The sequence below is a fragment of the Hipposideros armiger genome, unplaced genomic scaffold (genome assembly GCF_001890085.2).
Source record: "Hipposideros armiger isolate ML-2016 unplaced genomic scaffold, ASM189008v1 scaffold_0, whole genome shotgun sequence".
Taxonomy (NCBI): Eukaryota; Metazoa; Chordata; class Mammalia; order Chiroptera; family Hipposideridae; genus Hipposideros; species Hipposideros armiger.
This window is the reverse complement of record NW_017731350.1, coordinates 10538886-10554500: the sequence shown is the minus strand read 5'-3', so window position 1 is coordinate 10554500 and position 15615 is coordinate 10538886. Positions and strand designations below refer to the sequence as shown.

Genomic DNA, 15615 nt, shown 5'->3' with positions numbered 1-15615 from the left:
ACGTTGGAGCCCTTACTCTCTGTCTGCTCCTGTGACTGTTGGCTCCTTTCTCTTTGCCACAAGCTTATGAACTTTGAGGGGCTGACCATGTTTGATTTGTCTTGATGTTCCCAGGCTTAGCACAGTGTCTGGCACATGGTAGGTACTCAGGTATTATGTAACGAATGCATACATTTCTAAAGAGAGCACACTTATTTTAGTATTCAACAGAGAGATGGCTAAAAGATGGATATTACCCATTCATTTCCTGACTAAGAGAAAATGTATCAAGACCTAAATTTCATGATTGCTACTAGAATTGCTTGGGCTTTTGCCAGCCACTCTCTCCTATCAGAAACAAGACTCCTGTTCTAACCGTTTCCCAGAAATTTGTGCACCAAGACTGCACGTAAAATGCTGTCAACATTTAACTTTTACAAGGGCCCTCATTGGTGGAAAGTACAATGGATTCATCCACTCGCGGCAGTCATCTCATTCAGTCCATCTGTATTAACCTATTTTACAGCTGAGGAAACTGATCTTACAATATTACAAGGAATGGGTGTGAATAAGCACTTTTAAAGAACCAGGTGTCAAATAAATTTAGCCCCTCTGCGTCCTCATAAAACTCCAATCTTATCAGGCCATCAACCTTTGCTTAAAGAGTTCTTACCTGCTCTGAGCTGTCCTCAGGATAGACTCCACCCTCTTGGTCTGACAGTCACGGCTCCAGCCTCTCCCTCTGATGAGTCCCTCATCTCTCAGGCGTGCCACCTCACTGCCCACAGCACAGGGAATGGCGGCACACACAGTTCCTCCGAGGGGCAGCCCTTGCTTATGCTTCTCCTTGGCCTACAAACTCCTCCCGCCCTCCCCTGAAGCGTCCCCCTCACCCCCCATTCTTCATCTGCCAGATGACACCTCATCTCTAGAACTAAGTGGAGACAGCATGTCCCCAGGGAGCTTCCCCGGCTCTGCTCCTCAGTGTGGGTTGGGGGCCCCTCCTCTGGGTTCCTCACACTCACTCTTACACAACACCGATGCGTGTGTGTTGTCAGGTCACTGGTAGGTCTCGCAGTAAAACCACAGACAGCTTGAGGGCAGGGCTGAATCCAGCCATCCCCCATGTACCACCGGTGTCTAACACTGGCACCGACATGTAACAGGCACTCAAATGTTTGCTGAATGAACAGATCCTCCCTCTACCCTGAGGCAAGTCTTGGCAATGGCCTAGGTGAACGAATTCCAAGAGAACTGATAGAAGTGAACCCGTGGGAGGCTCCAGCAGAAAATTCCCACTCTAGCAAGTTGGTTACCCAATGACCAAATTAGGGCAACTGTTCACTTTGACCCAATTTATCGATGCAATCTTCCCCAAGCAGCCTTGAACCAGCGCCAGACCATGGGTCCCTAGGATGGGGCCAAGTCTCATTCATTCCTGAGTCTCAGTACCTCGTGCCAGTGCAGGTTTTTGCATGAATGGCTAATATTATATTAGGCAGGAGCACCCATCCTTCTTTCTACTTATGATGCTTTAGGGGTGGGGCCTTTGAGATGCTCTGGGAAAAGGGTAGAAGAATCTCTAGAAAAGCCAGCAGAACATAAAAGCCCACGTTCTTACAGTGGCTTATCAGGCCCTACAGGATCTGCCCACTACTCTCTGCCCCCGTGTCCTTCCGCTGTTCTGTCATTCCTTCTGTGCCAATTCTCCGGGCCACTTGCAGTTCCTTCACACCAAGCACGTCCCCACCTCAGAGCCTTCGCCCCTTCTGGTCTTGTTGCCCCACTTTGTGCAGGTTATACTCAAATAACGCTGGACCAAGGAGCCGTTCCCTCACACCCTATAGAAGAGCAGTGCCTATATAAGCAACTTCCTAGCTCTCTGGCTTGGCTATAGATAGATAGATAGATANCAGGGCTTACAGACAGACAGGGCACAGAAGGATGGCCTTTCTGTCACAGAGGACGCTCCTGCAGGAAACTCACGATACACAGAGAAGGCAGCACCATCACCGTGGAACTTCCCTGTTTGGATTTATCAACCAAGACCACAATTGGACCAAACAAACAAACTCACCAAGTTTATCTCCACATTTATGCTCCAGCCCAGCCCTCCTGCTGTTGACAACTAAACCATGCGTGTCCTGATTTGAACTTCATCCTGCAGCTGGGGTTCCCAGGCTGGTTGGTGTCTGTGGCCACAAGTGACTCTAAATTTGAAAACGTTGCCCTCCGACCGCTGAGCAGGGCTCTCAGGCCTCACAGGCAGATCAAGCCTACTGTTTAGGCTGCTTCTTAATTCCACTTGAAGACAGCAAATTGTTATTCTAACGTGAGGTCTAGGGTCACGCCTCAGTTCATACTATCTGAGAACCCAGCTACACAGAATCCTCTTAGGGTATCTGATGCCCAGCGGAGTGTGGGAACCACACTGAAGAGGCCGTGGAGACACCAGCTCACCTTCCCCTGGCTAGGTGGCCTTGAGCCTAAGTTTGAGAGCCGCTGCATTCTAGACTAAGCATTTGAAGTCCCGGAGGCAAATCCCTTTTTGATCCTGTATCTGCAAGTACGTGGTTGCTTCAGGATTGGTTGTTTTCAGATGAAGGAAACCGGGAGTTCCACTTGTACTGGCTTAATATGCATTTTGTTTTATGAGTGAGTTCATTTATTGATCCCACTTGGCACGAATGAGAGGTCAAAAAGTAACCACGTGGCATCATTTATGGAGCCCCCAGTCCGGGCCAGGCCTGTGTTAGGTGCTTTATATACAGCGTCCCAACCCTGGAGCTGGGGCTACATGGCTATAAAGTCTTCAGTCTTCCCATTTGCAACACTGCCTCCCATTCTCTGAGCCTCAGTTTACTCACCTGAAAAAAGGATCAGACAGAACTTCAACCAGAGAATCGCGCAGATCCCTCTGAACAGTAAGCTTTTATGACATTTCCGAGGCAAAACTCTCTCTATAAATCTTTGCTAAATAGAAAATCCAGGTGTTTCAGTGCAATCCTCGCTTACTTAAGAAAATAATTTGAAAAACAGAAAACAATCAACCCCTGGTCTGCAGCAATTCATTAGTTTGACCCTCTAACATATTGTCCAGACGGCTAGCATCTCTCAGAACCGATACCAGCAGCTCCCGTTTTGCTCCGACCAGGAGCTCAGCCACTCGGGACTGTCCTGGGGTGTGACCTGGAAGGCGCGCACGGAGCACACGGCAGGTGCCGTCTCCCTCCGTTCTGGAAGCGGGTTGGCATGGCAACCTGAGCCAGTCTTCACTTGATTCCGCCCTTCCCGTTCATTCTATTATCACTGTGTGAGATCTTGCTCCAGCAGGACAGAGAAATCCTGAGGGCGAGGTCGGATGTCAGGGGAGAACAAGCAAGTCTTTGTGGGGCCTGCAAGGAGGCCAGGCTGGGCCAGGGCTCTCAGGCCGCACACAGAGGGGTCTGTGCTCCCTCAGCCCCCACGTCCACATCCTGAGCCCTCTTCCTCTCGCCATAGCAGAGCTGCGCAAAGTGGATGGATCTCCACCACGGGCCCTGAAGCATTTCACCTTGAAAGGCTCAAAGCAGAGCTCACCCTCAGCACCGAAACCAAAGAGTCACTATCCACCAGCTCCTCTCCTTAACTATCCTCCCAGTCTCCACGCAGAATGGCTCTCCGCCCCTAAGGAATCCTTAGTCAAGGCCTCCATCTTCTCTCAGCCCACCATCTGCCCCATCTCCTGCCTCCGTCCCCTCCTTATTACCACCCCCACCCTGGGCCTCGCAGCTCCGCTGAGAAGGCTCCAGTCTCCTAAAATGCTCTCTTTAGTGGTTTTAATGGTGTCACACACTAGGGACATCTGACTGTTTATCACTGTTGCTGACTTCAGCTTTGAACCTTCATCATCCAAGATTCATTCTGCACACACAGGAGACACTTAATAAACAGCCATTGAATGACTGAACCCACAACACATTCTAGAAACTTATTTTTAATAAAAAATTCAGCGGAGGCTTTAGATGAAAATAAAAATAGCTAACACTTACGGAGGCCTTTCTATGTGCCAGGCGCCACTCCGTGTGCTTACACCTATTAGCTCGTTTAATGATCACAGCAGCCTGAGGTGACAGGCGCTACTGGCTTGCTCATTTTGCAGGTGAGGAATGTGGTGACTGGGAGGAGAGGCGGCCTGTCCCAGCTCAGAGGAGGGTGTGACCCAGGCAGCGTGGCCCAGGCTGGGTCCTAATGACAGCGTGCCACAGCATCGCATGAGGAACGCAATTAAGCAAGCCTCACCTGAGGTCCGCTCCAACGCACAGTATTCGTTATGTGCCATTTCTTATACTTAGGGACACATCGCATTTCTGGGGTCCTTCTCTGCATGTTATGGCCACTGAAGACAATTGAGATTGCCATTCCCCCTCCTTTTTGACCAGCAGTCGAGTCAGGAGAAGAGGAAGAAGGGGATTCTGTGGGGGGCACTGACAGCCCTACAGAGGTCCTCAGAGGAAACACTTTCCAAGCCTGCTTCCAGCATTAAGAATTCTGCACAGCTCCTTCGCCAGTTTGCAGCCTGGTCATGACCCCTGGGTTTCCTCCTGCTTTCCATCCAGGTCAGGAGACGTTTCCATCCTGGGCTACTGGGCTGGCCGCACACAAGGCCCCGACAGAGAAGAGCAAGCTCACCATGAGGGCTAAGCCGGACAGCCCAAGCTGATTCTCCTACTATTTTCCAACCCAGAGATGGAGCAAAGACAGAGCTGCAAGGAAGCTAGAGACTTAGAACAAAAGAACGAAACCAGGGCAGTAGCTACCCCAGGGCTCCCAGCACAGGCTGGGTGGGTGGGGTGCAGGCCGAGCCTGTGTCCATGGAGGCCTGGTCTTTCATGAAGAGGTGAGGGGTCTAGTTTGTCGCCTTCCAGAGAGGCTTCCTGGAGGTGGTGATGCAAATACAAGCCCCACACGGGGCTCCTGCCGGACCATGTGGGGATTTAGCAGGATTCAAGGACTGTCCTTGGGGATAAGTTTGGAAATGGCAGCACCTGGAAATCAAGTCCAAGTCTCTCATAGTGATGAGAGAAGGGAAGGGGTGTCCATGTCAAATGGTGAGTCGGCGCCTCAGCACCGGTTAGAGCCCAACTTAACCAGATGCCACAGACATCTTTTCTTTCCTTTTTTTTTCTTTTCTTCTTTCTTCTTTTCTTTTCTTTCTGTTTTTCTTTCCTTTTTTCCCCTTCCTTCCTTTTCTTTCTCTTGATTTCTCTCCTCTTCTTTCCCTTTCTTTTTAAACTTTCCCTTATATCTGTTAAAGGCATCCAAAGGAAAGGCTCCCTCCCCCGGGTATAGCCAGGGTCCTAGACAGAAGGCGGTAAGAGAAAGTTCACATTGAGGTCTTTCCTTAGAGGCAGACAAGGCGAAATCAGGTACTGAGTCTTCTACTCAGCCAAGTCCATCAAGTAGAGCCCAGAGGTCCTCCAAGAACAAGAGACGAGAGAGCCCTGGCTGGTGAGGGCGACTGGTTCTCCCAGAGGAGACATGGAAAGGAGACCACNCATCCAAACCTGGATGCTTCTGAGAGTGGCAAGGGGACCACTGATGCCACTGGAACAACAGGCATAAACCAGGACTGTCCCAGACACATGGGACGTATGGTCACCCTAATATAATCCATAATCCTGTGAAGCCAGTTATTTTTCTGTCCGGTTGTGTCTCCTAAACAGTCCTCTGCTTTCTAATCCACATAAATATCCTTTGCAATGTTTCACTCTTCCTTTGCTCACCACGATGGCTTCTATCGGGCTGTCGGAAAAGTCACGCCGCATTTTTGCAATGAAAAACAGAAAAAATACGTCATGACTTTTCCGACAACCCAATAAATCCACTAGGCATCTGAGCCTTAAATATAAAACAGGCTGATGCAACCTGGTTATAGAGCAGTTATGCTGTGATCTAAGAAGCAAGGGCGTGACTAGCTTTAGCAATATATTTTTAAAGGACTGTGGGGCTCCCTGTGCCCTGGCACCCAGAACCTGAACGCACAGCTATTCCGAGAACCAGCCAGACCCCACCGTTGAGGGCTTGGTGGCTCTCCTAAGGCCACCTAAGGCAGCTGGAGGGCAACCAGTGTGGGGAGCAGCTACTGCTGCCCAGATCCCCTGGAGACTCTGCAGGCTGCTGACAAGACACAAGGCCCTGTTTCCTCCGAGGGCAGCGCTCTGCCGGAACAGGCCTGGCCTTTCTCCATGGCCAGCAGGCACTGACCCTGACCGGAGATGTGGGGCTGGGCTTGTTTGGCCAGAGACCTCCCCTTTCACCCCATTGGCCTGGGGAGGACAAACACAGCACTTAAAGCCTCCTTTTGTTTTACTCTGTCCCAGGAAATCTGCTGTTCTTTTGAAACCAGGAAATCAGTCCCGAATCAAATTCACACAGGTAGAGCAAAATGCTAATAAAAAAGAAACAGACCTTAGTCCATCCACTGAAGAAACCGCTTAGGCATTTATTTAATCATGGAGAATCACAGGACTTCTAGTCAAGCAACCAGCTGACAGCTCTAGAGAAACTCACTGGTCTGAGGAACCCCAGAGATGCTGAAGGGGCTTGGTGGCAGGCTCTGGGTACCCTCCTGCAGTAACACAGCCTGGCTTTTCATGTTTTATGCAGGGGCTTCTGCAAGTGATGGTATTTGGTAAATAGGCAAAATCTTTTTACCGAATTAGGTCACAGTCACAGGTTGTGGGGGATTAGGGCATGGACTCATCTTTTTGGGAGGAGGCGCCATTCAACCCACTACTGTTATTATAATAGTATTATCATTACTGCTAGTATTATTATTATCGCTAATGCAATTCAGGGATACCTACCTGAGTTCTAGAGAAAGCGGGGATTTGTTTAACTGCACTCAGCAAGTGGGGAAGGTGCAGAAGCCAGGACTAGAACACAGCTCTGCAGGTTTCTCCCATGTCAGCATGTGGCTCTCATGCTGGGGACCCACGGCGGGAAGCCGAGTGTGGGAGCGGCCTAGAGACCTGATGGTGACCGACCAGAGTGGCCTGGGCTCAGGCAATCCGAGGCTGTCAGAGGGCAGCGAGTGGATGATCGTGACGGGACGGGAGACCGTCACTCTCCTTCCCTGTGCGTTATGCAGCAGGCACACTGCTGCTTCCTGCAGCCCTCATATCAATCCCACTGAAATGGCAGTACTCCCATTAGCACATCTCACAGGTAAGGAACTGAACAGTGACTCAGCGAGCTTGTAGTGAAGCACACGTTTGAACACGAGTTTGATCTCCATGGGACTCCAAGTGCAATGGAGAAGCCAGCCCATGACACACAGGTGGGGGATCTGACAAGGGGTGCAAGGACAGTGGCCAGGGGCACGTGGTGGCAGAACCAGAAAAGCCCAGATCTCTACCCTGACCTCATTCATATCTGCTCCATTTCCCAGGGTTGTGGTTTAACACCTGTCCTGCTCTTTGTCCCACTAAACAGCCATGAAGGCAAGTGCCCCCATGTCGATGGTAGGAGGACACCAAACTGGCTGACGACTTCAGAAAACTCCACCTACGGTTTCCACGGAACAAAACTGCCAGGCGGATCCCCTGTCTTTAAGACAGTATTTCATAGTGCTCGTGACATCAGGTCCTTCTCTGGGGTAGGGAGGAGGAGAAACTTTAGGGACCAAATAAGATCAGCCTCCACCTCTTTCTGACAGCCCCAAGCATCAGTACAATCAAATCTCAGACAACCCGGGTATTTTCATGTTCCCTCCTCACCTCTCAGGGCTGCAAGTACAGGAGTGCTGCCTTAACAACGTAACAGGTTTGAGGTGTCAGCAGCCAACACCGCCTTGTCTCCATCAGGCAGGCAGCAATATGACAGAGATTAAAATGTACAAATTGCCACTTATAAAAATAGTCATGGGGATGTAAAGTACAGCATAGGGAATATAGTCAATAATACTGTAATAAGTACGTAGGGGATCAGGTGGGTACTAGGCTTATGGGGGTGATCACTGCGTAAGGTATGTTAATGTCTAACCACGATGCTATACACCCAAAACTAATATAATATTGTATGTCAATTGTAATTGAAAAATAAATTTAAGAAATATTTTTTTAAAAAGACAGACACAGACACAGTTCAGACTGCGGAGGCCGTGCCTGACCATCACTAGTGATAAAGCTAGCAGTAGACTTTGATGTAGCAAGAACGCTTCATAGGGGGGCAAGGAACCCTGGGTGTACCCGCAGCTTAGCCTAGGCTGGGCCGGGTGACCTTTAGTTCCTCACTTCTCTCTCATCTTCAGACTCTGTCTGTCACATGCAGATCTTACAAGGATAAGCGCCAGCAGGCTTCTCTGGGCTACACTGAAGGCCCGTGAGCTTTCGCTTCTGAAGCACCGTAGCTATCGATGTTCGTGCTTTGTCTTTGCCTTTGGATGGAAAGTCCCTTAAGGGGGTGGGGGTGGGGCATGTCTTACTTATCTTTACGGGCTGTTCTGACCAGCCCCGAGCCTTGCACCAATGACAAGCGTTAAGGGTTGAATTTGCACAGTTTGCCTTCCTTGAGGACAGTGAACAGCTCGAGGCGGCTGGAGAGGGAAGGAAGAGGCGGTAAAAGAGGCTGGTGTCAGGCTGTGGAGGACTTGACGTGCCCTGATGTTGACTGATGCCCAACAGTAAGCCCACGTAGCAAACGCTTTTGTCAGTGTTAGTGGGAGAATGGAGCTGCAGAAACAGCCTGGGTCTCAAGCCCAATAGCTGTGAGTTGTCATTTCTTTGAGCTTTGGCTTGTCCCCTCTCTATAAAGGGAACACTGGCTCCATTTCAGGAATGTTTAGGGTTACCCAACATTAAAAGTGGTCAGTGTAGTCGTTGGCACCTATATGAACTTCAGCAAATACGACTGCTCCTAAATAAATGGGGGTAGAGCTGACCTGGAAAGTCAGAGCTAAATAACTGTTCTAGAAATTCAAGGCCAGGGCTGCCGAGGAGTCATAAACTAAATGGCGCCATGGACAGACTGCACTGAGCACAGTCTGAGAGCCAGTCTGGCTGGGTTATTTGTTGCCCGTGTTGCCAGTGACTCCATGCTCCAGCAGATCTACGAACGCCTGCAGCACCCACGTACCCCAAACTACATAGGTTTCCATGGCAAACACCACCGGAGTGCCACAAACCACCCAGGAGCTACCCAGCAACCCAACCATGAGTGACACCAACAAAGATCCCCTCTGGCGTGGCTTAGGTTGGGTGTTCTACAGAAACCCCACTTTCACCATGAGGCCAGGTAGAAGGCGGAGCACTGGGGGGTTGAGAAGCAGGCAACCCGGACTCCCGTTTCTGCTTTGACCTTAAATTTCTCTAAGACACTGGGCAAGTCACTCACTGCCATCTAGATAATGGAGCGGACTTTGAACCTTGGGACTCTCAACGTCTAGAAGAGTCCTTCAAGGAAGTGTTCTTGTACGGACTTAGCCTGCGATATACACTGCCACGTGTGAAAGTAATTTTTTTACCAGGCAGGTTTTTTTCTGCTAAAAACCCATGAAAATGGAGCACCTCCTACAGAACGCCCCAGTCCAAATCTGACAGGAAGACACTGAAGTCCACAGGTACCTAGTTTTTAGCTCTCACCCCATCAGTTCTTCGCTATGCAACCTTGGGTGAGTTGCTGTACCGCTCTGAGCCCCAGTTTGCTCACGTGAGCCTCAGAGGTAATAATATCTAGCTCACACCATTTCCTAGCAAACCCTGCTTTGTAACACTTCACAGAAAGTACAAATCCCCTACCACTCAGACAGCACAAGGCTAGCCATCCCTCCACTCTGTGGACAGAGCCAGACACCCTTTCACAAAGCAGGTGTGGGGGGAAACGGGGAATTTCTTTTATTCTTAGTGAGGGACAGAGTCAGAACTGACAGGAAGAAGAATGATTGAGAAGGTACCTGCGACAGCTGGCAGACGGCTTATCTACACTGCTGAGGACAGTCACCCCAGCCTAGCCAGACAAACGCTGGAGATTGCCTGGAGACAATAGCACAGCTGCTCCCGTCCCTGGGTCCCTGCTGCGAGGCAAATCAGGAGCCACGGTCAACATCCAGGGCTGCATTCATCCTCAAGACTCCAGGGGGTCCTGTCTTCCCACCAGCACACGGCTGCGGGGGTGAATCACACACCCTCTCACCAGGGTCCCAGGCACCCTACACCTCACCACAAGAGAAAGAGAGGTGGGAGCCCTGAAGAGGAAAATGCCGGGGGTAAGATCTCCACAGATACTAACTATAGGAAATGCACTTTTCCTGTGAGAACCATCACCTTCTAACAAGTCCATGTTCCTAAGCCTGGCTTTCAAGTCCCTCCATGAATGGGTCCTTACACATTGAGACCCATCCTTTATATAAACTCTCCATTTAAGCCCAATGTGATTTACTGCAGCTTCGTGTTTTCTTTCCCAGTTCTGCAGCCCGGACTGACAGCTCCATCCCTTCTATCATCCGTCAAGGCCAGCAGCAGCCTCACCTCCTCCATGAAGTCTCCTCTGATACTGCTCTGATACCCCAGTCCACACTGACCTATCACTTCTCTGAACTCTCATAGCAATTTCTGTCTGAGCCACTCAGCATTTAGCACCCATGAGTCACCTCATCACTTTTTGACTGGACTGTTGCACCAACCTCCTAACTGGTTTCACCCCACCTGGACCTAACGGGTTTCACTCCACCCAGTCTGGAGTGCTGCAGAAAGAACTTTCTAAAGCACACATCTGATGATGTGACTTTTCTACTTAAAACCCTTGAAATACTTCCCACTATCCCCAGGATCAAATCAAATGCCCCCGCCCCTCCGCTGGGGTTACCCACATTCCAAGTCACACCAACTACTCCCCCAGGTTATGTAATGAGGTGGCACCAAAGGTAGGGTGAGAACCAGGTCTCGTGATAACCAGAGAAGGGTTCTTCCCACAGCCCCAGACTACCCAAACCCGGGTCTAATGCTAGACTATAGAGAAGATGGCCAGGAACATATGGCGCAGAACCATGGCCAAGGTGGAAAACACAAGATCAGCTAAGGCCTTAGGCTTGATGAGTTTCCAGTTTATGACAACCAGTCAATCCACCAAACAACCAACTGCGAGAGTAGGTATCTGAAGAGAACAGATAGTGCATTTTCTCTTAACATCAACAGTGCGTGCGTGTGTGTGTGTGTGTGTGTGTGTGTGTGTGTGTGTGTGTGTTTGGGGTTGGGGGATTATTGTTTCTCGTTGCACATGTGTGGAGGCTGAGGCTTACAGAAGTCACAGCTCGTATCTGGACTGGAACTCCAGCCAAGACCCTTCTGCTATGTTCTAGCACGGTCTATCCCACAGCCCGCTGGCCCCCACTACTTTGTACCTCCAAGCACCGCACACTCAACGTAACTGATGCCAAGCAACAGCCCTCAGTCCCTGCCCTGCTCCGAGGTTCGCTCTGTCCGGGAGATCCCACTGACAAGCCCCCTAAGGATTCGGCCCCAAGACCAGAGCTGCCCTGCTTCTACTACCCTTAGATGAAGAGATTACAAAAAGAAATGTTCATTTAACAGAAGAGGGAGGGGGGAAATTCCACTCTAACAGCACTATACTTCTTCCAACAGATGACCAAACACACTTACCAGGATAACGCTTCCCCGTCACGCCTCACAGTAATACGTGTGCGTGTTTCTGAAGGAAGGGGATGGGTGGAGGAGCAAGGTCCAGAGGGAGAAAGACGGGTATTGGAGCAAAGCCCATGTGGACCCAGTGGCGTCCTGACATCACTTGACACTGGCTCGGCAGGGCCAATTATACATAGCTCTTCCCACCCTACGTTCACGGAGGTCTTGTAAGAAGAAACCAGCCATGGTGGGAGTATTTACACCACGAAATTGGCAAACATCTTAATCAGATGTGTTTTGTTTTTGTTTTTCCCAGAGATCCAGTTCTGAAGCGTTTACCAGCACACCACTACACGGATCCGTGAGAGGGACACTGGGTTGGGGAGACAGGAGACTTAAATTGCAACTATAGCTCTGCTCCCAACTCAGTAGGATGGGCAACTTTCTTCCCTTCCTGGCCCCAGTTACCTTAACTGCAAAAGGGGAGTATAAATCCTCGCTTTTCTTACACATCACTACATAAACCAAGGCAGTGGCTAGAAGGGCATTTTGGTAAATGCAATGTTATAAGGATATATTTGGCAATGTCTACAAACATTTTTGGTTGTCACAGCTGAAGTGTGTGGTGCTACTGACATCCAGGGAGACTGTAAACATCCTACAAGGTTGGAAAGAGTCCCCACAACAAAGACTTGCTTTGCCCAAGGTGTCAGGGGTGCTGAATTGTGAAACCCTGATCTAAAGACAGTCAAACACAGTGGCTGATTCAAGTTTCCTGAACACATCGCATCCAGGATGAAAATAAAGGAAACTGGGTCAGTTCGCAGGAGCCCTGGGGGCCAGTGGTGCAGAATATTGTGAGGTTCGCTACAGGGTGACAATGCAAGAATACGTCAGGGCTCTTGCCCTAACATGGTGCCAGGCACACAGTAGGTGCTCAATAATGGTTTATGGGAATAGCAAATGGATGCAGTTGAAAGCATAATGCACTCTGTCTAGCAGGCCCTTATTCCAGTGTGTCACCTCCCCCCCACTATACACACACACACACACACACACACACACACAGTGACATAGGTAAAAGAACCTGACAAGTGTGGTTTCACCTTCTCTGGGAGGGTAACGGGAAGAAACGGTGTGACATTCCAGCCCCAGAGATGTGGGCCAGACAAATCATCACCAGCCCGGCGATCACAGCAATGGTGGTCAGGAGAGCAGCTTTATTGAAGTCACTTTCTAATATGAGTTGAAACATCTTTGAAAGGTGAGGTTTTTCAAGCCCTCCTCTGGGGAGGCAATTGTTAAAAACACACAGCCCTGCTTCCAACACATTCAGAAACCACTTTTTTTTGCAGGCAATCCTTTTATCCTTGTCCCACTCGGGACTGAAAATACATTTAGCACAAACCACCCAAAGTGGAAACCGCACTGGGTGAGAAACAGTCAGGGCATTGTGGCGACCAGGGGGAACTGTATCAAAATCAAATGTGGCTGGCACAGCTCACACACTCACAAGGGAAGACGCGATGACATGCAACATACCAGCTGGCCCAAGGACCAGGAGCCGGCAGGGCTGCGAGAGACACGTAACTACAGCCTCTTCCGGAAGTCCCCACGCACGCCTCCCAATTCCCCATCCTCACACTGGGAGCGGTAGCCATTGCTCAAGGAGTGGCTTACAGGGCAGGGGCCCTCCCTCCGTGTCTCCCTGAAGATCTGAATCTTCCCATAAACCGTCTGACTCACAAAGCCCTTTAATTAAAAGCCCCAGGCCTCAGAGCTAATTCCACATGTGGCGGGACCCGGGGGCTTCACAGGCAGCAGAACTGCCAGCAGAATAATGAGGATAATTTTGCCCTTCCTGGCCTATGAATGACAACTCACTCAACTATAAATTAGACTCACAGAATGCCAGAGCTAGAAGCCACCTGAACCACTGTCTGCCCACCCCCTTCACTTACGGATGAGGGCCAAGGCTCAGGGGAGAAGGCAGATGGCCCCAGGCCTGCCCTGAGCTTCTTAGTCACTCCTAGTCCAATGCCGATGTTGAGTGCCCAGAGAACGTTTTTGTTCAGGTCTCTCAACTCTCAACTCCAAGGCTTACGTGGAGCTAGGGAACAGGCTGGGTCCTATCCTGGTAGGACCTGGAGCCACAGAATGAAGTAGGACACCTTCAGGGAACGGAATTTCAAAGCCACCACTTTGTGAGAACCGGCTCTATCCTTGGCTGAGCTTGGCCCCATCCATCCCTCACCTCTCATTCAGTCCTCACATCCATGGCCCCAAAACACGGGTTTTATTGTGCCCGCAATGGAGAGAAGGGAGCCCCTGCTAAGAGAAGTACAGAAATGTGCTGAAGGCCAATCACCTAATGAATCTCTTTGATTCTGACATTTGTGCCTTAAATAAATTCTTTTCTTTTTTAATTTAAAGTTGTACAGTCTAAAGCAACAATATGATAACTTCTTCATAACGGCAAAGTAATTTCATTATATTATCAATAACTTCCTGATTTATTGGATTGCAAGCTTGACCTTTTTCATACCAATAATGGCCAATATTCCTGAATATCCTTTGTGTGCAAAATACTTTACAACATAATTCTTTGTTATTAAAAAGTAGCTTCATATAACTTCTCCTTCTATTTTACTGATACAGACACAACGCTGCAGTGTTTAGATGAATTTCCTGAGATCACACAGCCTGTCAGTGGCAGAAGTGTGGTTCTCACCTAAATCTGTCTGATTCTGAATTTTGGGTTCCTTCAACCCTAATGATCTACTTCTTCCCCAGTGGCTGTGCTGACTCAGTGCTAAATCAGACCCCACCGACTCAAGGGACCAGACTCCTTCTTACATGTGTCAGCTGGGCACAGTGCTGAGGGCTTGGGTCTGTGGAGGTGATGAATGGGGCAGTGGCTGAGAGCTCACCTTGGAGTCTGCATGCAGCCACACACCTGAACGGAACACAGGAGAGTCCTGAAAGCCTGCCTGGTGGAGTGAGTCTTTGCCTGGGGTGTATCCAGAGGGACAGACACAGGGAGGACAAGTCCCACCAAGGCCCACCCTGCAGCCTGTCGTCAGCTTCCTGCATTCCTTCCACTCTGAGAACCAAGTACGGCACCTGCCTCATGTTTGCAGATAGCTTAACACACCTAACCGACCAAACATCATAGCTCAGCCTCGCCTACCTTCAATGTGTTCAGAACACTGACGTTAGCCTACTGGTGGGCAACAGCATTTAACACAAAGCCTAGTTTATAATAAAATGTTGAATATCTCATGTAATGTGTGATGTGTATCGCTTCTGCACCACCATAAAGTTGAAAAACTGGAGCCGAGCCATGGTAAGCCATGGGCTGCCACATGTAGTGTGCAGTTGTTGTGATGGAGGCATGGGCTGGTGTGTGGACGCACAGCGATGGGCGCCTGACCTCACCCACCTGGACGGAATCTGGTCTTCAGGCTTCATGGAAAGGTCACTGCCTGAGCTGAGTGTGCCACTCAAGACCTAGCGGAGCCAATGGGGACCTGAGAATGAGCGTGGGGAGGAGGGTGCTGAGGAGACTACTTTGTGCAGCCACAGGTGTTCCACTTGGGAAGGCCCTCCCCAGTGCTGTGCCCGGGACCGTCTTGTCCTTGGGGCCTGTGTTCATATTCTGGGTTGGCTTTCTGATCCATGCAATGGCAAGAAAGAGGAAAAAAAAAAACACAAAACAAAAAAAAAATCACCAAAAACCCACCTGTCCTATTTATCTAGTTAATGTTTCCAACTTCAGATAAAAGAATTCGTTTTGCAAAGCCCCTCTTGAATCCTAGTGAATGCACAGGTGGGTAAAGCATATCTGATATTCAGATGACATGACCAGGTCTTTCCCGTGGAGGGCGGGCACGGGAATGGCTGGCTGATCTGTTTCCTCTCCATCAGCCTGGCTCTGTGGATGTCTGACTCCTGTTGAAATCGGGCAAGACAAAGCTTCTCACGCAGATTGCCCTCCTAAGTACCTAGCCTCCAG

At 49.8% G+C, this 15615-nt stretch overlaps 1 long non-coding RNA gene across 3 annotated transcripts in view; it reads right to left on the bottom strand.

Annotated features, from left to right (window-relative positions):
• The window catches only part of LOC109389894 (uncharacterized), an 88068-nt gene that overhangs the window by 44422 nt on the left and 28031 nt on the right, over positions 1–15615 (bottom strand). The gene's annotated exons all lie outside the window — the stretch shown is intronic.